The sequence below is a fragment of the Podarcis filfolensis genome, assembly GCF_964270895.1.
Source record: "Podarcis filfolensis genome assembly, chromosome: 5".
NCBI lineage: Eukaryota > Metazoa > Chordata > Lepidosauria > Squamata > Lacertidae > Podarcis > Podarcis filfolensis.
Genome location: NC_139608.1, coordinates 72,178,375 through 72,199,970, shown reverse-complemented (window position 1 = coordinate 72,199,970; position 21,596 = coordinate 72,178,375). Strand labels below are relative to the sequence as shown.

The 21,596-nt window shown below is 41.8% G+C and overlaps 2 long non-coding RNA genes across 2 annotated transcripts in view; one reads left to right on the top strand and one right to left on the bottom strand.

Annotated features, from left to right (window-relative positions):
* LOC310762892 overlaps positions 1–2,723 on the top strand; it is an 11,588-nt gene extending 8,865 nt beyond the window's left edge. The window contains exons 2-3 of the long non-coding RNA XR_014548288.1: positions 1,263–1,441; positions 2,458–2,723. This is a non-coding gene — a long non-coding RNA (uncharacterized lncRNA). The remainder of the gene's footprint in view (positions 1–1,262; positions 1,442–2,457) is intronic.
* Positions 1–21,596, bottom strand: part of LOC310762887 — a 25,805-nt gene extending 4,209 nt beyond the window's left edge. The window contains exon 1 of the long non-coding RNA XR_014548283.1: positions 21,551–21,596. This is a non-coding gene — a long non-coding RNA (uncharacterized lncRNA). The remainder of the gene's footprint in view (positions 1–21,550) is intronic.

The following is a 21,596-nucleotide window of genomic DNA, read 5'->3' as shown; positions in this document are numbered from 1 at the left end:
CCCCAGAGTCGGTCACGACTGGACCTAATGGTCAGGGGTCCCTTTACCTTTAAAGAGGAGTAAGTGAGGAAAACAAAGGTATAGCATTCACTGTTAAGGTCAGATGTTTTACTAAAATCAGTTGCACTCATGCACATTTAACAGTCACAGCAATGAAGCCCAAGTGCATTGTGTATAGCAGTAAAATTGAAGGTGAGAATGCATGTAATGAGTGTCTTAATGCAAACCAGGCCCCTTTTGAAGGACAGAACCCTGAGGCTTCCCTTACTTTGGTTGTCCGCACAGACTTAGTGCTTACCTGCCCCACACCTGCCTTCCTTTGGGAAGAAGATGCGTGTCTGACTGATCACTTTCCTTGCTTGGTTATATCTGTTGCTGTTTATCTTGCCTAGAGCAGCAGATGGGATAGTTGCCAATATGTGCACTTGACAAGCAACTAACTTTCATCCATCAGCTAATTAGGAAAATATTGCATTTGTTTAAAAACCAATGAAAAATAAGGAAAGCTTTTCTTTAAAAAGTGACACACACACACTGCCTCAAAACAATTGAATCTCACATTTTGAACTTGGTTTTAAATTTCAACCCTGCATTTCAGAATTAAAGGCCAAATTTTATCAGAAAAATCCAAATTGTGAAATCTGAAACATTGTCCTTTTGTGTAATCCTCCTAGCTGCTTGCTGGACAGCGATGTAAACAAGGTGTAATTTCCTATACTCTTCACTTCTGCCTCCTCATTCTACGAACACCACCACAGTCATGTGGACAGGTGAAAGGCAGCAGCAATTTCCACTCCATCTTGTGCTTGTTGCACGGTTTCCATTCTTCCACATTTCAGTTTCTGTTAACACCTACGTTATTTGTCTTGCTATGCACGGAACTAATGTAATTAATTATGTGGTTAATTTCAGTGCATGCCAATGTCAAAAACAATTAAGAAAACAGTGTAATTATTTATGTAACAGTTGCAGACTGAAAAACAATGATAGTGATACCTCTCATATTCTCTTGCATAATTTCCATTCCTGACCTCAGACAAACATGCAAATTGAAGCAATTTACACTCTCATTTCCATTTCCAATAGAATTCTCTGACAACCCACAGAGACATAATAAGGCTTTCTTTCTTTTACATTTCCAAATCCATCTCTCTATGCACGGGCTCTGTCTAAACGAGATCTTGCAAAGGTTTAAGCTAGTTGGTCCAATACCATTTCTGTGAGGAGAAAAATAAAATATTTTATGTATTTGTTGAAAACAGGTGTGTTCCTTCTTAATGAAAGCATTTTTGTCATGTGAAGAGGCCAAGGAAGAGAGTACAAATTTCTCTGTGTGTCCACAATGGGAAGCATTCTGCACTGGCTAGAGCTATAGTTTTGAGTTATGAGAAGAGATGAACATTAATAAACTGGGAGGAGGTCAAGGCACCCAGTGTACAAGGTATATTTCTATTCTGCCAGCGTTTGTCACCAGATGCTAGCCCTCAAATAAATCTTGCTTTGAGAAATGGTTGTTAAGACTTGCTTAGATCCGACAGCTGTAAATGTCCCTTGTGAACTATGAAAAAGCAATCTCAATCCAGCTGCTAGTGTTTAGGGCAACACAAAATGAAAAGTGCTGTAAATGACGCCATTCCCCCCCCAATAGGTTTGACAAACAGTAGGGTTGAGCTGGCAAATGATGGGGGCTTTTTGTTATTGAGTTGCCAGTAGCAAATGCTGTTTTTTTATTGGTGTAGGTTAAACATAAGATTAACAGCAGTGACATGGAATTATGTACGCAGATCAGTAATTATCCACATTTCCCTAGAATACTAAACTCCCTTTCTTAGGGTGCCTGCAGACTGTCAGTGTTGAGTCAGAGGGATTCAAGTACAAACTGGGAAATTTAGGCTCTCACCACTAAGGTGGATTTAAAGTGCCCTGAAATTGCAGCACAATAAATCAACTTTACAAAACAAGTGGACTTTTTGCGTTTAGGAAAGTGATGGGGAAATGCATTGAGAAGTGTGGAACGAACAAGATTAATGTAATGATGTATAAATACCCTGCAAGCAAATGAGGATGAATACATGGTGAATACTCACTGTCATATAGCCTCCACACGAACAAATAGGAACAAATGATTCATAAGGAAAAGCTTTAATCTAACTTCTGCGTAAGGAAATCAGGATGTATGCTCAATAAATAGGTCATCTGGAGAAGCCCTTAGTAGCCAGTGGATGCAGATGGAGATGTAACTCTCCTCCTCCTCCTCCATCCAAATTCATCAAGTGCAATAGACTGTTTAACAGCAGGAATTCAAAATATAAATCTGAAGGTGCTCTAAGATGTCATGCTTTTCCTGCAGTGTTACAATATTGTGGTTTTGTCGTCACTGCAGTGCATAGTATAGCATTTCACCCTGAAAATATGGCTTCTGCAAGTGATTTTCAAATTCCCTCCTTATATTTGTAGGCTGCAACCCTGAACCCATTTACAGTGGAACCTCGGGTTATGTACTGTCCTCCTTACGAACTTTTCGGGTAACGAGCTAACCTGGAAGTAGATGCTCCTTGTTGCAAAATTTGCCCCAGGATGCAAGCGGAAGTCGCGTGGCACGGTGGCAGCGGGAGGCCCCATTAGCTAAAGTGGTACCTCAGGTTAAGAACAGTTTCAGGTTAAGAATGGACCTTTGGAACAAATTAAGTTCGTAACCGGAGGTACCACTCACTGTACCTGGGAGGAAGCCCCATTGTACTCAATAGAACAGGAGTATGTATAGGGTTGCACCACTTCCCCATTGGAGTAGCTTTTGCCCATAAGGTAGGCTTGCCATATGTCTGGAATTTCCTGGACATATCCGGAATACTGCCCATCTCGGCAGTGCCGTTTTTGCCACTTTTCCATAAAAAAAGCTCAACAACTTTTCTGTCCCGATTTTCACTGTTTGAAATACAGCAACCCTACCATAAGGCTGATTGCAGCATGTTTACAATTAGACACAGAGATAAGGATCCAGCCTCCCCTCTCTCCACACTATGGCCCCTGTAGAAATCTCTGCCCCACCCCTATGTCTACGATTGCATCTTTGAAAAAGAATCCTGTGATGTGGCTGCAAGTCCCACAATCAATACAACATGCAGTTAGTTACATTAGCACCTCTATAGGAAGGAATTGACTAGATCAGATAGGTGTTGGCACATATTCCTGCACTGCAGGGGGCTGGACTAGATGACCCTCCGGGTCCCTTCGAACTCTACAGTTCTATGATGTAATGCTGATAATGCCTCTTTGAAGGATTTGATGTGGGTGTTCCTTATGCTGCATTTCCCTTCTGGTCAGAAATTATTTTTCATATTACCTTTGTTTTGGAAAACTCTCGATATTTGCAGATGCTCAAACATTTTTAAATTGTATTCCTGCAATGGAGGGATTAACAGATGGACAACAAAGGTGGATCCTATTAAGCCCTTATGGTTGCAAAAAACACTTCAAAGGCTGGAAGGATAAAAATCACATCATCCATTACTTGGTGGTCTGAAGTTTTCACTGCCCTTTCTATGTTTGAGCATGTACCAGTCATGTTTGGATATCTATTTGGACATATGGTCTGCTTATATACGGTAAATACATAGGTTAAGTCAGAATTTATAGATTATTTTTATGGTTAAGATGAGCTGGTGGTGTTTTATTGTTGTTAGATGTTACATGTACTTAAGCATGCAAGAGCATCTCTTTGAAGAGACAGGGCTTCTTGTGAACATTTTCCAGACAGAACTCTGTTTTGATTTTGGATGCTTTCAATAGAAAAGTTTTTCTTAAAAGCCCAAAGAATGCTATTGTTGCATCAGTCTGTGGGAATCATCTTCTCAGCTAGAAGCCTGATAATTTGGGACAGTGCAATGGCAACTTATTAATGGCAACAGTCCAATTTTCCCTTTTACTTAGCCAAACTGTTCTCCCAGCTAGAACCGTTGCAAGTGTGGTAAAGCAAGATAGGGTGTCAGGGACTGGCAGTGCTCTGGCAGAGGCAAGGGGACTGGATACTGACCCAGAAGAGGGGAACAGTGATTTATGGGGTTTTGTGCCACCCATGAGACAGGAGCCCGGATGGGGGGCGGAGAGGAAGGGTCGGAGCAGTCAGAGACAAAAGTGGGAGCACAAGACAGGTTAGAAGTGGGGGAAGAGACTGTTCAGGTGAGTGGTGGGCTGACTGAAACCTTGCCATCCCCTGTCCCACTGTCTCCTAGATTTGGGAGAGGCTTGAAGAGGGAAGAGCAGCAACTTTTTCTAAGCAGGAGAAGTCTCAAGTTGCATGTGTGCTCTCTGACAGATGAGGGTACGTAAGCCTGAGAGTGGGGCATTGTGCCACTGTTGCTTCAGCTGCTCCATGGGGCATGTACCTGGAAGAGTTAAGGCCAGCTAAGAGAACTCTCTCCTTCATGGATCACTAAGATCATGGCCACTGGTCCCATCACCTCCTGGCAAATAGAAGGGGAAGAAATGGAGGCAGTGAGAGATTTTACTTTCTTGGGCTCCATGATCACTGCAGATGGTGACAGCAGTCACAAAATTAAAAGACGCCTGCTTTTTTGGAGAAAAGCAATGACAAACCTAGACAACATCTTAAAAAGCAGAGATATCACCTTGCCAACAAAGGTCCATATAGTTAAAGCTATGGTTTTCCCAGTAGTGATGTATGGAAGTGAGAGCTGGACTCAGAAGGCTGATCACCGAAGAACTGATGCTTTTGAATTATGGTGCTGGAGGAGACTCTTGAGAGTCCCATGGACTGCAAGAAGATCAAACCTATCCATTCTTAAGGAAATGGTGCTCACTGAGTGCTCACTGGAAGGACAGATCCTGAAGCTGAGGCTCCAATACTTTGGCTACCTCATGAGAAGAGAAGACTCCCTGGAAAAGACCTTGATGTTGGGAAAGATGGAGGGCGCAAGGAGAAGGGGACGACAGAGGACGAGATGGTTGGACAGTGTTCTCGAAGCTACGAACATGAGTCTGACTAAACTGCGGGAGGCAGTGGAAGACAGGAGTGCCTGGCGTGCTCTGGTCCATGGGGTCACAAAGAGTCGGACATGACTAAACAACTAAACAACAACAAAGAGACCTCTAGGAGTTTGTGTGTGCTTTGGTTGTAGCTTAGGAGCAGCTGTAAGTGTGTGCATTTCTCAATAAAGAATTAACTATCCAAAATTTGCCTGCCTTGGCTGGGTGGAAGCAGGAGATGGGGTTGGAAGCAGGGATTCAATTGTGTTTGATTTCACATGGTTTGTTATTTTCGCACATTTTGCTCTTACCAATCTCAATTGATATAAGCTGCTTCTGGATGTCAAATGCTATTTCCCAGCTTTTGCTTGAAAAGGGATATTGCAGAACAGCAGGCTTTAAGCAAATTAGCCGTCCACTGTTCCTTTCACTCTCTGGCTTTCTGAATTAGTGTAAAGAAAAAGGAAGAGCTAGTCCAAGCCATTTTTCTAATTTCCCAACTATTGCCCAAAACTGCACAGGATGGTTGATATGCTGGAGGAGTCTGGTCTCCAGAGGGAGCTCTATGGCCTGTAGTTCTGCCAGAAGATCTGGAAAACTCTGAGGGGTGCTAGGGAAACAAACTAGGATACCAGGATTATTTGTGGCAGGGGTCAGCAGCATGGTGCCTGTGGGTCCAAATGTGTCTATGGTGGCTTTCCATGGTGCCCACAGGGTCCATTCTGCTTTCCCCACTGAAATTAGGCTTGAAAGTAGCATTCTGTTATAGCCAATAGAAGAGGTTTCAATGTGTGCTTCGTTGTGGTGTGTGCTTCTCATGACAATCTCTCCCTTTTGCAAATATGCCCACAAGTGGTTGGTGAACCCTGGATTATGGGAAGCTATTATTGTTAAACTAGTATAAAACCTGTGTATAGTGTTCCTTTGCTAAGTTTCAAATACATATACCTACAGGCTAATTCTGAAAGTAAATATCCACAGGCATCAGTCTTAGTAATGTGTAGCATCTTGTTCTACGTTGTTGTTCCTGTTGTTAAAACACGTTTTTGTTGTATTCTGCCCCTAAACTGACTTCCACTGTAGAACAACCCTGAAGATTAGACAGGATTTTGTTGTTGAAGATGTCAGTATTGGGTACATATATAATTTCATGGGCAACTTTTGATAGACAAGGGAGGTGTCATTTGATTAAAAATAATCAACAGAACCAGAGTTTCAATGGCATCATTCCCTACAGAGAGAGAGCGGGGGTGGAGAGCGGGGGAGCTGGAGGTCTTCAAAGACCCAGTACTTTTGGTTGGTGGACATCATGACAATCCGAACTAGATCAAGTTAGGTATCTTTTCATTCACAAATGTAATGGTATCAAATATAATTGAGCAAGAGCAATTATATAACAATTATATAAGTATATATTCAAGAAATATGTACAAAACCCAATGCTTGAAATACATCTACAATGCTGCTGCTATTATATTTATCTATGAATAAATAGATAAATAAATTTATCTATGAATATATATATATATTATTACATTTGTATACCACCATATACTCCTAGATCTCAGGGCAGTTCACAACATAAAATTACAATATAAAAAAACACAAAACACATAAGAAAAATAAGAAAAAGACAAATAATCCCTCCCTTGCAGGACAAGGCATCAGACTTCCCATACCCCAACCCATATAAATAAGAGACCAATAAGACTGGGTTTTGTACTGAATACAGATGAAAGAGGTTTGGCTTGAGCATGGGGCACTCTAAATACTTCCGGCCCACCCGCCGGAAGTGACCCGTGGTCAATCCAAGCGGGGATTCCTAAGACCTACATCACAGGGACCTCCTTCTGGGGGAATGCCTTCAGCTCTGCCGCCCCTGGGCATGCGGACATGGCCACTCCCCCCAGATCTCTTTAACAGAATACCCCAGCGTTTGGAGAGGCAGGCAGGGACTGCAACCTCCCCTCCATCCAAAACAAGGGATTCCCCCAATGCTCAACCAGTTGTGATGAATTGCTATGAAGTAGGCAAAACCACCGGGTAAGAGCCAATTATCCTGGTGGGCAAATTCCTACCTGGCCCCATAAAGAACGGCGGACACTGTGGCCACAGCAAAGTCATTGCCTATCAGGGTAAACCATGGGTGGGTGGATGGGGGAAAACCCGGCGCAGGAACAAACAGGCTGTGTCCCAGGTGTGGGCTGCTTAAATGGGCAGGGGGTGGATCAGAGGGAAGCCCACCGTCGGCTCCACTGGCTCCGCCCACGTTCCAGTCTGCATCCCCATTTGCCAATGCAGGGTGAAGGCTAAGATCCAGCTCTTGATAGGCAGCGGGGGCACATGCCCCCTCCGCCTATTAGGAAGGGCACTGCCGTTTGAATTCCACCATTGGGGCCCCAGTAAAACCTCTTCTGTCCGGCAATGCTGCCACACCAAGATTGGTGAGCGGACTTCCATAACACATTTAAAAGTGTGTCAGGTGTCAGTCAGCCAAAGGCCTGGTTAAAGAGGAACGTTTTTGCCTGGTGCCTAAAGCTAACTTCCTTTGAGACATCCCAAAGTGATTTTTATGTATAGGTATATCATATGTCTTACATACAGTTGGTTCATTATGATGAAAAAGCATGGAAATCTGGGAGCACAGGAGCTTTTCATGAATTGAGCAGTAGGAACATACCTCTGAGGAATAGGAAATGTTTTGATTCACTAGCAGCAAGAAGAAAGAAAAAAAATGTACAGTAGTTTTGGACAGTCTTGCAGAAAGCACTAAAACATCTGCATCTGGGGGGAGGGGAACCGTCTCTGTGGCACTGATGACATACAAGATAATTTTAGAATTTGTCTCCACATGGAAACGATGAAAAAACTCAGCTGAACCGTGCAAGGCAGTAGCTTCATTACACTCTGCAATGATTTTTTTTTATTCCCCGCCCCCCTTGCAAGGTATTCCAGCACTTCATTCTTCTTTGTGATATTATGAGACAGTAGCTTTTCTGCAACGACATTAGAGGCATTTGTGGAGTCAGTGGCTTTCAAATTGGGCAGGAGTAGTATCCTGAAGTCTCTCCTTTCTGCTAATGTGACTTCAGCGTAGGTACTGCATTTCCTCTGCAAGCTCAGAATGAAGTGCAAGGCTGAATATTGACAGGTGAAAATAGTATTCTGGTTTGTTGAGAGCTTGCACCTCAGTCACCTCAGTGACTGCGATACCGAATGCCATTTCCTGGTGGCAACAAATATTGTTTGTGTTTGCTTACTTAGTAAAACCGTGAAAACCATGTATTAGTCTAGTTATCATATATTGCTTCATCAAAGCTAAGCAATCATCATGGGATGAGAGTGAACCTGTACTTTCCCCAATATTCCTCATGTAAGTTTAACTCTATGATGAGATCTAGACATGATTACAAGCTGTGCAAACAATGACAGATCTGCACTTTGATGATATTCCTATTGCTATCACTTTATTCTTTGCATTGGAGCAAAGCTTAGGAGCATCAGATATTGCTTTATACTGAGTCAGATCATTAGTCTATACCATAGTTATGCAGGGAGATTTATGACTACTCTCATCATGTTCTGTTTTCCTTATTGCACAGGAAGCTGTCCTAAAGTCAGTCTAAACTAGATGAACCAATCTAGTGCAGCAGCCAACACTCTGGCCCCTTAGGGCTTCAAGCAGGGGTCTTTCTTATCCCTACCTGGAGAAGGCAGGGACTGAATCTGAGATGTTCTGAGCACAAAGCATATGCTGTACTTTCAGTAGAGTGGTGATCCTTCTCCGACATAGTCATGAAGTTGGGATAAGTGTTGAATTCTGAAGTCTTCAACGAGTTACAACCCAAACATTTCCATTTGACTGACATCTTTAGTTATCTTATCACTGAAGACTGTGTATGGTGTGATTTTAATTATTTCTAAGTTACAGTATTTAAGTGGGTAGCTACTTGAGGCTAATATTCACACTGCGGATCTCCTGACATCTGTTTTTCTGTTAAAAGCAGCAGGAGGGCACCATGATCCAACAGAGCTCTCTGGGATATGGGATGGTTGCCCTCTGGTTTCTGTTGGTAACCATTCCCTCTCTGTGCCATTCTTGCTTTTTGCCTGTCAGTCGTTTCTCTAATGGACGAACAGCACTGAAGGGTTAGCAGCCCTGGCTTAAGGATAGAAAGCATCAGAGACCCATGGAGAATAATGTAGAACAAAAAGGAGATTTGAAAAGACTATTTAAAACAGAGACTTCTCAATGTCCAGGCACAGATATGAAAAATCAGACAGTCCTTATGGTATCGTGGACCCAAGTTGTTAAGGGATGTTTAAATTAATATTAGAACCTTCAACTTGCCCATGTAACATATGGACAGCCAGTACAAGTTTTTAAACACTGAGGTTACATACAAGTAGTTTTCTGCCCTGCCAACAATCTAGCTGCAGCATTTTGTATCAGTTGGTGTTTCTAGACTAGGCCCAAGGGTTGGACAGAGATAGAGGTAATTGCAACAGTCAAGTCTTGAGGTTACCAACGAAGGAATCACCTTATGTAGAACAATGGCCTTTAATGAAATTGCATGAGAATATTTTGATCACATCCTAACCTTCCTAGTGTCTGCAGGTGGCCAGATGACACAAGATCTTGTCCAGTTTATATAAGTATCACTTGTTGATTTTTGGAGAACTGAGGAGCAGCTGGTCCTTCTCCCCCCCAAAAATACTGTTTCAGCTTGAGGGGGCAATGCAGAAATGCTACATATAAGGAATTGAGAATCATTTTGGTGTGGAATTGACTTCCACGGAACTAGGAGTCCATTTGTTAGCTGAGACTTTTTCAGTGAAACTGAGAACTTATGAATTAATGGGTTGTAAGATGAAGACACATGGAACAAGTAATTGAAGTGAGCAGTAATACAGAATGGGCTGGGTCACCGGAGCACTTCCAGCTATTATTCCAGGCAGAGTTGCTCAATAAAGGAGAGAGAAGAAAATGTATGTTCTCTTGCTACAGCCTTGTGGTGTTTTCTTCCCATCATTAGGAAATATAAAAGGTTTCTATCCTTTAATGAATTTTTCTGCATACTTACGGCTTCACAGAAGTGATACATTTGATTTAGGCTTGCCTCAGACAGCATCATTTTGTGCAGAGTAGTTTTGTAATTAGAAAAGTGGCATTCGAAATGTCAAAAAGAAGACTTCTTTTGGTTTGAAATTAAATTATCATATTAAGTTGAGTGTGTCTAATGTGAGGTTTGGATGTGTGTCAGAATCTCTGTGGTGTGTGTGAGTTGCATGGAGGCTCAGTGGTAGAGCCTGGCATCTGCAGTTATGAGAAGCTCAGGTAGCAGATGATGAGAAATGCCTATGATTGAAATGCTGTAGATCTGCTGCCAGTCTTAATAGGCAGTACTGGGCAAATAAAGCAGCTTTTATGTTCTGATGGGGTGTGAGGTATGAAAGAACCTCACCTTGATCCCACTGAAATGAATTGTCCAAGTATCATATATACCACAGCAGAGCTGTAGGAGTCTGAAGAGCGATCTGGTTAGTTCTCCTGGAAGTCATATTAAAGGAGGATTGGTGAACTAGCGCCTCATCCCTAACTCCACAAAATACTTCACTGGTCGTTCTTTTTGGATTTCTCCCAAGGGGGGCAAAGCTGAAAAGCCCCAGAACTGGGGGTGTTAACTGAGGTACTTAAAATAGGTGCCTCTTCTGTTTGGTGGCTCAGTTGTGATTGCCTTTCTAATTTTTAAATGAGGACTACAAAACTGCAACAATATTGCAGTTCAGCAACATTTGGAGGGCCAAGGGTTCCCCACACTTGAACCAGACCAAAAATTATGTATGGAAACATTTAAATATTTGGTTCCAGAATGAGCAAATAATGACCTACAGCGGTCTTGGTTTAGCTGACCCAGAAAAAGGATGTAATTTCCACACACCCCTCATCTTATCAAATTTGCTTTTAGTCTCTAATACTGGCATGAAAGTCTCAGACATTCTTCTGTGCTTGCCCTCCTATCCTGGGCTTTCCTTTCTCCATGGTCCCAGACTGGGAACAGAATTTATTTCCGAAATCTATTTCTCTGTTTTGCAATTTTGCACTGTAAATTCCTCAAGCCCTCTTGTACACTCTGAGTGATTTACTGAGAGCTCAATAATGATTTATTTTCTCCAGTTTGAGTGATCAATGAGAAGCAATGAAGTGTACTTTGAACTTTAGAAGGCAAAGAATAGCCATTTGTAATGGGGAAAACAACTGGAGAAGGGAGACATGGCAGTTTGATTAAATATTTCAGCAGTGGCACCATTCATATCACTCAGAGTGAAGAGGCAGAAAAAAGCAGGGTCTAACAAAATTAGAGAAAGGCAAGTCTTAATAAGAACTGTCATTTTTTTTTCTAAGACATTCGCCTTCAACTGGTAGGTTGGGGGATTCACAAATGGGTCACTCCCACGTACCTTTGGTCAAATCAGCTGATCAACCATTCACTTTATTAAGGGAAGAAAGAGAACAATAATACAAGAGAAACATGCTAGGGTATGGTCTGAAGGTGCATCAGGCTTCCACCTTGCTGAAGCTAATTAGTTCTGGATCTGGTCAGTGTCTGGGTAGAGTGACCCATGCAGAACCACATACACACTGCCTTGGGTTCCATGATGGATGAAACATACTCTACAAATGTTCAGTAAGTAAGTAAGTAAGGCTGCAATCCAAACCTCACTTACCTGGGAGTAAGCACCACTGAATTCAATGGGACTTGCTTCTGTGTAGATGCTGTTAGCGTTGCAGCTTAAGCCCATAAATATAGTGTAAAAAATGAAAGTTGGTTGCAGATTTAGCCTAAAAATGGGTCCAATGCCTGGAAAGTTTAAAAGCTGCAACATTAAATACAGCACTCCAAATGCCTGGATGCTTCTGAATGAATTGCTGTCATGGACTTGTCCATGGTTCTGATTATAATTGCAAAAATAATAGCTAAAGGGTAACATAGCTTTTGAAAGCGTAATGGAAAAGAGCGAAAAAGAGAAATTGGCTCAGCAATAGCTTACTTAATTTTTCAAGAAAACAAGCAAGTATTGTGAGATTCTTAAATTGAAGGAATATATATTGTTAGCCTCCACAGGTGTCTTGAGATGCAGCACATAATTCAGAAGAATTTTTTTTCCCTTTAGAAATAAGGGGGAGAAAATCACCACTTTGCTGCTGCTTTCTTATTTACTAGCAGGCTTTTGCTTAAATTGAGAATGCTGGGTTTGATTTATCTTTTAAATGTTAAGTGAATTGTGAGATTCTTTTTATCAATAACAAATAGCAGTGTGTAATAACCAGCTGGCATCCATCTGTCTTGGGAAAGAATGGAGGAGTGGGCCTTTGGGGGTGAGGTCAGGCTGTTGGAAGTGACCTGTCCTGTACACAAGCCTGGGCAGTGTGTATGGAAGTCCTGGGCTGCCCAGACGGCAAGACTCCCCCTCTCTCCCCTTCTGATGTGGGCCAAACGAAAGGAAAGCAATACATATGGCACCAGTTCGGTTGCAGGAGTTGCCAGAAGGAGGCATACAAGACACCATCCAACCGTCTTAGGGACTCTACTCTGGATTTGTGTCAGGTTTACTCCTTAGCCTTTTCTTCCTAAAGATGTCCTGCAAGGCAGCAGGGTACATATTTTATCTCAGGGTTTACTCCTGAAGCCTTTGTCATGTATTAGTGTAGCTGCAAGGCTGCAGAGGTTTAGGATCAGAGTTTTCCTTCTCATAGATGGGCTACCTTCCCAGGTTTACGAGCTCCATCTGCCCCTCACTTCCCTCTGTGGCACATGCAGAAACAGCTTTATTGACCTGTGGACCCACTATTGGTCTCGTCCGCTCAATCCACCAAAGTGTGTCTTTGAATGCAGAGGAAGTCCCTAACTCACTGAGGGTTGAGACCCATCAGCTAATCTCACCTGGTTTAGCCGGACATAGAAGGTTCCTGGAGTATGGCCGCTGTCAGCTGACAGCTTCTAGGACCCACAGATGAGAGCTGAATGCAGGGAGGGGGACAAATGGTGGGTGAGCTGCCCCAGAAGGAGCATGTCATGTCCCCCACCAGAGATACTGCTTCTCCGCTAACACCCCATACACCTCAATGTTTAATAGGAAAATTGGCTAAGGAGGTATTTGGGCCCTTGGATGTCAAAGGAATCAAAGGTGTGTTAAAGGAAGAGAAACAGAAGCTGAATGAATTCTATGCATCTGTCTTCACAGCAGAAGATATAAGGCAGGTCCTTATGCCTGAATTAACTTTTGCTGGAAGGGTATTTAAAGAACTGGTGGTGATGAGAGACAAGGTTCTGGGCCTAATAGGCAAAATAAAAAAAGGGAAATTTGTTGGATCTGAAGGGCATCCACTTGAGAGATCTCAAAAAATTCAAATGTGAAATTGCTGGTTGAACTTGTCCCTAAGAACTGCCTCCATATCTGTGGACTGGAAACTGTTTTACATGCTCTTGTATATAGCCAACTATATGCCTACGTGTGTGTGTGTGTGTGAGTGTGTGTGTATGAGAGAGAGAGAGAGAGAGAGAGAGAGAGAGAGAGAGAGAGAGAGAGATTGTGCCTACATACTGCTGCTGCTGTCTGCTTTAGTAACACAGTCACACTGAGGCACCATTGTGATTTCATGCTGATGCTGCATGCCAGAAGAAGGGAGAGTGGCCATTGGTCTCTTCCAGCAGCCTCTTCTTATGATTTTGAAAGCAAGTAAGATTTTTTAAAAAGTGCTAAAATACAATATATTTAACACCCCAACATATTAAAAATCTCTTCCTCCTTGGTTACTGCATTTACATAAAACAATGAGAATTTCACTGCAGTATAACATATTTGGAGTATATTGGGGGAGGAAGCTAAATATTGATTGTTCAATAAATACATGTGGATAATTAATGCACGTAGGCACATTAAACTGCAGAATAAGCAACACGGCTTTTTGAACCAAATATGAGGCTTTGGTCACCCATATAAAGGTGTTAAAGGTATCGGAATTAATGAAGTAGTGGGAGAGAAAGTGGGAATAGATTGGGCTGAAAGCAGAACTCAGTGGATGTTAATTAAAATGTCTAGAGTTTCATTGTGTGGAAGGAAATGAATTCATAGTTAAAATAGGCAAGACACTGAGATCTATGATTGCATCTCACACTTGTTTTGTTCAGTGCTGCTATGTAGGATGGAGGGACAATCAGCTCAAGAAACTGGTGCTGTGGTGAAGGTGTTTAATCTTGTTTTATGTTCCTACTGTGTATCTTTGTCCACATACGTTGAGAAATACGCATGTACTGGAAGAACATGTTTTGTCTTTAGCTAGGAGTCATGGTGTGCCACGGAGCAAATTCTGCTAGGAAGGGGGAATAAGCCACAAGATGACAGACTAAAGTTTAGAACAGAAGAATATGGAGTTTATTACAAAACAGAAATGTACATATTTTAAATTAAAATTGCAAATTTATTAAAGAAAGAAAGAAAGAAAAGAAAGAAGAAGAAAACACAAATAGAACCCCCCCAAATAGAATGGTAATTTAATGATAAACATACATTAGATTGTCAATCTGAAAAAGATCTGAATGATTGATCAATGTCAGACAGGCTTGTGCTAAGCAAGTACGATGAGCTCAAATAAACAGAAACACAGAGAATGGAAATAAGTGGCACCTGAAGCAATGTATGATTACAGAAAATGAACAGCAGCCAGGGGGGCCTGCCTCGATGTGCCTGGAAGCCAGTTGCCTGCCTTCTTATTAGAGGGAAAGAAGCAAGCATTTTGTTGGAAGTGCCTATTGGGGAAATTGACCTTGGCAATGTTCAGAATTCTAATGAATATGTTTTGCTATTGCCACAGAGCCAGTGGTGAACAGATTAAATTATAGGGAATAAAGGAAGAGTCCTGCTAGATCATGCCAAAAGCCAACGTAGTCTAGCATTCTGTTCTCACAGTGACCAGACAGATGCCTAAGGGGAGCCTGCAGGCAGGACCTGAACGCAGTGGCACTCTCCCCATTCATGATTCCCAGCTACTGGTATTCAGAGGCATTCTGCCTTCGATGGTAGAAGCAGGACACAGAGCAGTCCTTGTATTGAGAGTGAAGCAGAGGTACTTGTAGAATTCAATCTTTGTAAATTCCAACTCGAACCAACCCAATTTGCATTCTCTAGACTGATGTGCAGATTCTGGAGCATAGTTATTCAGATTTTGTACATCTCTAAATTTTGGAGTGCAATTATTGGCTAAAAATGTACCAACATGCCCATTTTCAGATCAAATAAGTTTAGAAATGTGTTTTTTTTAAAAAAAGAAAGTACTTTGAGATGTGCATTTCTTTTTGTATATAGGGCTAGACAGAGGCACTGACTTGGGTCCCAGGTTATGGGTGCCCAATGGTGCCCGTGACATAATGTGGCATCGTGACGTCATGACGTCATGTTGTGTCAGTGGCACGGCAGTGCTTCCTTGGTCTCATAGGGTCTCAGAGGTTATGTCTGAGGTGTCGTGAGACCTCTGACGTGACTTCCGGTTTCTACTGGAAGTTGTGTTCAGAGGCCTGGCAGGGCTTCCAATGTCGTCCATCATTTCACATTACTTTGTATTTTTTTAAGTCCTTCTGAAAATTCACCAGCATTTTAGTGTGAATTCAGTTTGCATGCAATTTTGCCTTATATTTTTGTAAAGCAATTTCCCTAATAAAATGTATTTGTGTGTGTTATTTTCACTAATATATGCATGTTCATGCAGACTTCACCCTAGTATATGCATTTTTGTACATGCCTTTTTGGCTTGAGAACTGTGTTTCAAACTCTGGAGAACTGCCATTTTGAAAAGTTGGCTGCGCTTCTGTTTGTGTATTGTTTCAGAACGTGTGAATTAGGTAAATTCACCTTTAATTGTGAACTGAATCAGATTTTTCTCCCATGCCTAGGCACCAGGCTGAGGAAAGTTGCAGTAGAAAAAGGTAAACTTAGAGGTTCTTTTTGTTTTCTCATCACTCACTCAACCTGGCTTTTAGCACAGATTGTCTCTCTTTGTTTCCAATGAATATTGAGTAATATATTGAAAGTCAAGCTATAACTCTGGACTCATGGTCATTTGAGTTTGTGTCTATTCATGCAGATACCAATATTACTGGCCTTGACACAGGTGAGAAGAAAGGAAATAGAGTGTTCCTGTTACCTTCCTGTCACTATTATTTGCCAATAGTGGTCTAGATAACAACTTCTAAGTGACAGCAATCTTGTTCCTCTTTTGCCAGATAAATGCTACCTGGACGGATAAAATACATGGCAGTAACCTTTCAGCAGAAAAGACTTTGAAAATCATCTCTGTTAAAACTAAGCCGTGGGGTAAGCCATTACTTTAGAATTTCAGGTGCTGCCTCATTTGCCCAAGTGAAAAATGGAGCAGGCAATCACAAAGATTCTTGTTGGGTTACCATTAACAGTTTGTGTGATGGGCCCAGACTGCTAATTTTGTTATGCTGACTGGTAAGATCTAGGAAGGTGTGTCCCATGTGACTTGGAAGCCATATTCAACATTGGTGGTGAAAATGCTAGTGCTTGATCTCAGATACTGTGACTTGTTGCAAAACCTCCCTGATCTGTACTCTGGATATTACGGGGGCAATCCTTTGAAAGGTAAGCTTTCAAGTGTATTGTACAAAAAGCTTAGGAAAGAGCTGCTAAAGAAAGGCAAGAAGTTTGAAGCCTGAAAGCACAGTGGAGAGATTGCTTTGTTCTCAACAACATTCTTATTTCGGATAGAGATAAAGGGATATGACTTTTCGCTCTAAATGTCCCTGTTCTTCTTTATCAGCACTTCAGGGAAATACAAATGTTTGGAATACAACATACAGGGTATGTAGAACAATAAGGAGACACAGCTATGCAGGGAGAGGATTAGAAATTGGGACCTCACTTTCTTTGCTGTATGTAGCTTTTGTTAATGTGATTGGGTTTTGCCAGATTTGTTTACTCATTTCCTTCTTTCCAGCTTTTATACTAAGTTGCTGCTGCTGCTATTTTGGTTGCCTATTGAACTTGCTTCCTTTCTTCTGAGATGAAAGCGTTGACTCTGCGTACCGTAGCTTCTTAAGTATCAAAGAAACAAGTGATCCCATCCAAGTTGCATAGCAAAACACCAGCAGCAGCAGCAAGCAGCAGCAGCGGCGGCAGCAGTATTCATAATTGCAACCCAATTTTACACTTTAGAATGATTTGCAAAAATTCAAAGCTAAAAGTGTTCAAAGGCAATAAAAGGGCCAGTCTATAAGACTGGGCATTTTCTCAACCTTTGGAAGTGCACACTTTTATTCCAAGCTTTTAATTAAAGATTTGTCCAGCAAAACGACGTTTAAAAGAATTCTATAAAACAGGGAGTGAAATGCTAACAACAGGAAAAGAGAAACAATGCTGCTTACGAGTTCCTCTCCAGACTAAAAAGGAATATCTATCTGGATTGAGAAAGACAACCTGGTATTTCCCCCTGAAACTGGTAAGATGATTTATGTATAGAAGCAGGGATGGGTGACCTTGGACGTTTGTTGCCCCTCCCCACTTTCTTAGTGGCTATAGGTAGCCTGTTGCTAGGCCAGGTGCCAAGGTCAGCATATGCCAGGGCCCATAGCTTGCTATTACTAGTGCTGATGCAGGGTTTATCGTGTGTTGAGGATGAGGCACAGTTATTGTATAACCCCACCCTTTACCTGTGTTCATAAAAAGAAGTCCAAGCTATACCTCCGAGAAAGAGGTATGGGCCACAGAGTACATCCTAGGCTTGCTGTGTCCCATGATGGCCAATTAAATGCTACCCTGTCACTTAAGAGTCAGTATCCTTTGGTGCTGATGTTGACTCCTCATCAGCATTTTAGTGTGAATTTCTCTTCATACACATTTTTATATGCAGTTTTGACTAACGTACACATTTTTGCAAAGCAATTTTCCCAACCGCAATGCGTTTTTGTATGAGATTTTCACTAATACCTTTGTTTTTATACACGCTTTCCCTGATGTATGCAGTTTTGCAAACATTGGATAACTCTATCACAAAAGTGCAAATATCAAAGGATAACTGTGTCCACACATTGTTCCAGAAAGTACTAATTTGATTAGATTTGGCTTTAAATGCGTGCTTACCTGAATTTCCCCCCATCCCATGGTGGTTATTTTGGGTTTCAGGGACCTGGTCAGTGGATGCTCCACAAGACTTTCTTGATTCTTTTAGAAGCCGGTAGTCAAAACTACACCTTCAGGGTTCAGAAGTCTCAACGAAGAATCTGGTGCTGGCAGGCCTACTGGGGGTGGGATGTGGTATGAATCCATCACCTCCTTGGACCTGCTACTGCTTGGAGTCTCTAAGCCTAAGGACTTGGGTTCTGGGGCCATGATGAGGGCACATTGCCTGGGGCCTATGTGAAGATAGCCCTACTTGATCTTCCCATGGTAGCTCCCCTTTCTCCTGTCATGTAAGCTTAGAAGGCTCTCTGGCAACAAGAGGAAAAACCTGCCAGCTGCTTATTTCTCACCACACCTGGATTCTATTTGGCCTCTCAGCATTCTCTAGTTCCTATGGCAACCAAAGTTAGCCGGTAGTCACTTCTCTCTTCCTTCAGTTGCTCCAGGGTGGGGCACCCCTTTTTTCTCCTGGGACGTACCTCTTCTTGGGTGACAGGCAGGGTCCCCAGCAAATATATTACTACGGGTTGGGACTTCTCCTAAGCTCCCAGGTTCTCTGTGCTTAGATAGGCAGCAAGCTCCTGGCACTGCTTGTATCCGAGCTTTTATGACAGTTTGATTTTTCCCTCCAGTGACTTATTTTTCTTGTGGGACAGAAAACGGGACTTTACCATAAATGTCCTGTTCTGGCGAGAATTACAGAGGGTACCTGAAGGAGGGGAGTAAGGGGACAGGGCTTCTTGAAACTTGTCTCCGCTCTGCAGGGGAAGGTCTCCACAATTCACAGGCCATACTGGAACAAGGAGGGACTCCTCCCGAAATGGAAAGGAAACACTCTGCTGGGCAGCCAGCATGGCTAAACTCTGGAAAACATCCTGATAACAGGCCCCACACCCAAAAGGTAAGAAAATTTGAAATGAAAGGTAGAAGGCAGTCCCAGGAAGCCCTAACTACCTCCTTTCTGTGGTATTTATATGTGCAAAAGCTGCCCCAGGTCATTTGACCCTTTAAAAAACATAGTTCTCTTTTTCTGTCCTGGAAAAGGCTGCACAAGAATCTCTGTTTAGAGTTTAAACATAACACGTTACTATACTTGGAATACTAAAACATATTTACATGTATATATATTTGTGTATATATATATGAGACTGACAGACTTATGAGACTTTACAGACTTCTTCTGAGGCACATAGGAACATAAAACAGACTCCTGCTGCTCTCACAGTAAGACTCACTAACTAATACTCTGCAGTGGATAGCAGACCTAACTGAAAAACTGCCTACTGGGGTGACATCATCGAATTATATACTACATTAACTCTTTCCATAGCATTTTGTATGCTTTCCATGGAGTCTGTAGTCCATGATATGCACAGAAACAGAGGTGGCTTCAATGTCTTGACTCTCTCTGAAACAGGACATGCCCCAGCTAGAATATTCCTGCTTTCTCTGGTAGAGTAAGGTGTATTTTTTTTAAAAAAAAGATCCTTCAGGATATGGAAAAATATTGCATACTAGGGAGGGGTACTGCACGTCCTATGGTTTCCGAACCCTGTGAAGGAACCTCCTCCCAAAGGCCGCATCTGCTGAGGCCAAGACATGTGCTTTGTAATGCCGTATGAATGTGTAGCTGTACGACACTCTTTCCTTTAGGAGAGAGAACTTTTGCAACTCCTCTCCTAGGTGGCCGTATACCCAAACTCACTTTATTTTCGTGAGTTGGTTTAAATTGAAATGGGCTGAGGACAGCTGCCCCATAAAACACCTCTGGACATTTATTGATGGTTTCCTGTGTGCTACTGACTTAGAAAGATAATAGAAATGTTTCACAAAATGTCCTGAAGATTTCTTCTGACCCTTTGGCATGTAACACTTTCCCAATAGTTCACTTATGTTTCTTGTTCCTCTGTTAGTTTTATATTACTCCGCATTTTGTCGATATGTGTATGATGGATTTTTTTTTTGATGGTTTCACAATGTGGAGTTCTTTCCAGATGGGGAAAGATTTAGTATAATGGGGCTTTTTTGGTCTTCTTTTTGTTATGGTCAAATTGAGGCTATATTTTTTGAACAACTGTGTAACTATCCCTTTCTAAAATGTCAACAGTCTTTTGTTTTGGCAGTACTTTCTTCTATTCCATTCATTTTCAACTAGGGCAATGCTTTCAAAAGGTGAGGCAAACAACTGCTTTGCTTTCCCTCCCCCTTCCAGTGATGAATTGGTTTTAAGATTTGTCAAAAAGGCATTTCAGGAGACCTATGGGGTAAACAAAGTAAGTACAGGATAGTGATCCACAAACTTGCTGGAAATTCATCAGCATATTAGTGTGAACGTCTCCTAATATAGACAGTTTTGCATGCATTTTAGCTTAATATAGACATACTTGTAAAACAGTATTCCTTAATAGAATATATTTAGTATGTTGTTTTTACTAATGTGTGCATTTTTAGACACACTTTACCCTAGTGCATGCTTTTTTGCATACATTGCCCCACTGGAGAATTGCATTGCAAAATTCAGAGAAGTGTGACTTTCAAAGAATAGTTTCAAAGAATAGTGCAAATTGGTAGATTGGCCTTTAAATGTGCACTGAAATTGAATCTCTATTCCATCCCCACTACAGAGTGAAAGAAACTAGGACAAAGGTGAAACATATATACTGAAATTCTACGGGAGGCAGATTGAAGTTACGGTCTCATAGGGAGTGCTGTCAGGACAGGACTTTAGGGCTAATGTTCAGGATTCCCACCCTGTAGAATGAGCAGGAAGATCCCAAATGCAGCAGGGCAAGATGATTTTGATTTAATTTTGAATACACAATACCATTGGGAGAGGGTTGTATTATAAGGTCTTTTGAAGTTAGCTCAGTAATAATATACACTACCTTGACCTAGTTCAGCATGACACAGTGGGGGGGGGGGAATACACAAGCATATTGTAAGGCACATTGGTCTAATCCAACATGGATTCATGAATACACAACCATGGCTATAGGTTTGCTTCTTTTTACCCCATTCCCTTTGTGTGGAATCCAATCCAGCAAGGAAGGATATCCTGCACAGAAACCTTTTTGCATGTGGGTTATCCTTACTAGTCAAGGTACCAGTCCATAGAATGACAGATTTTCATTGTAAATTCTCATTGGATAAAATACAGTTCATCTACCTGTATGCAAATTTAAGTGATCGCATGATTGTGGATTGTAACACTTTGAATTGCAAGTGGGGTGTGTGCCATATTTTTGATTGCCCAGCCATATTAAAACTGAAAGTAGTAAACTATCAGGGAGAGGGCTAGTGTCTACATACAGGGAGGTGTTTTTTGGTTTTCCATTGCAAAATAATCAGTGCTATGATCTCCCACCTGCAGTTTGAAATGGTAGAGCCCAGAATGTTCCATCTAATTTTGT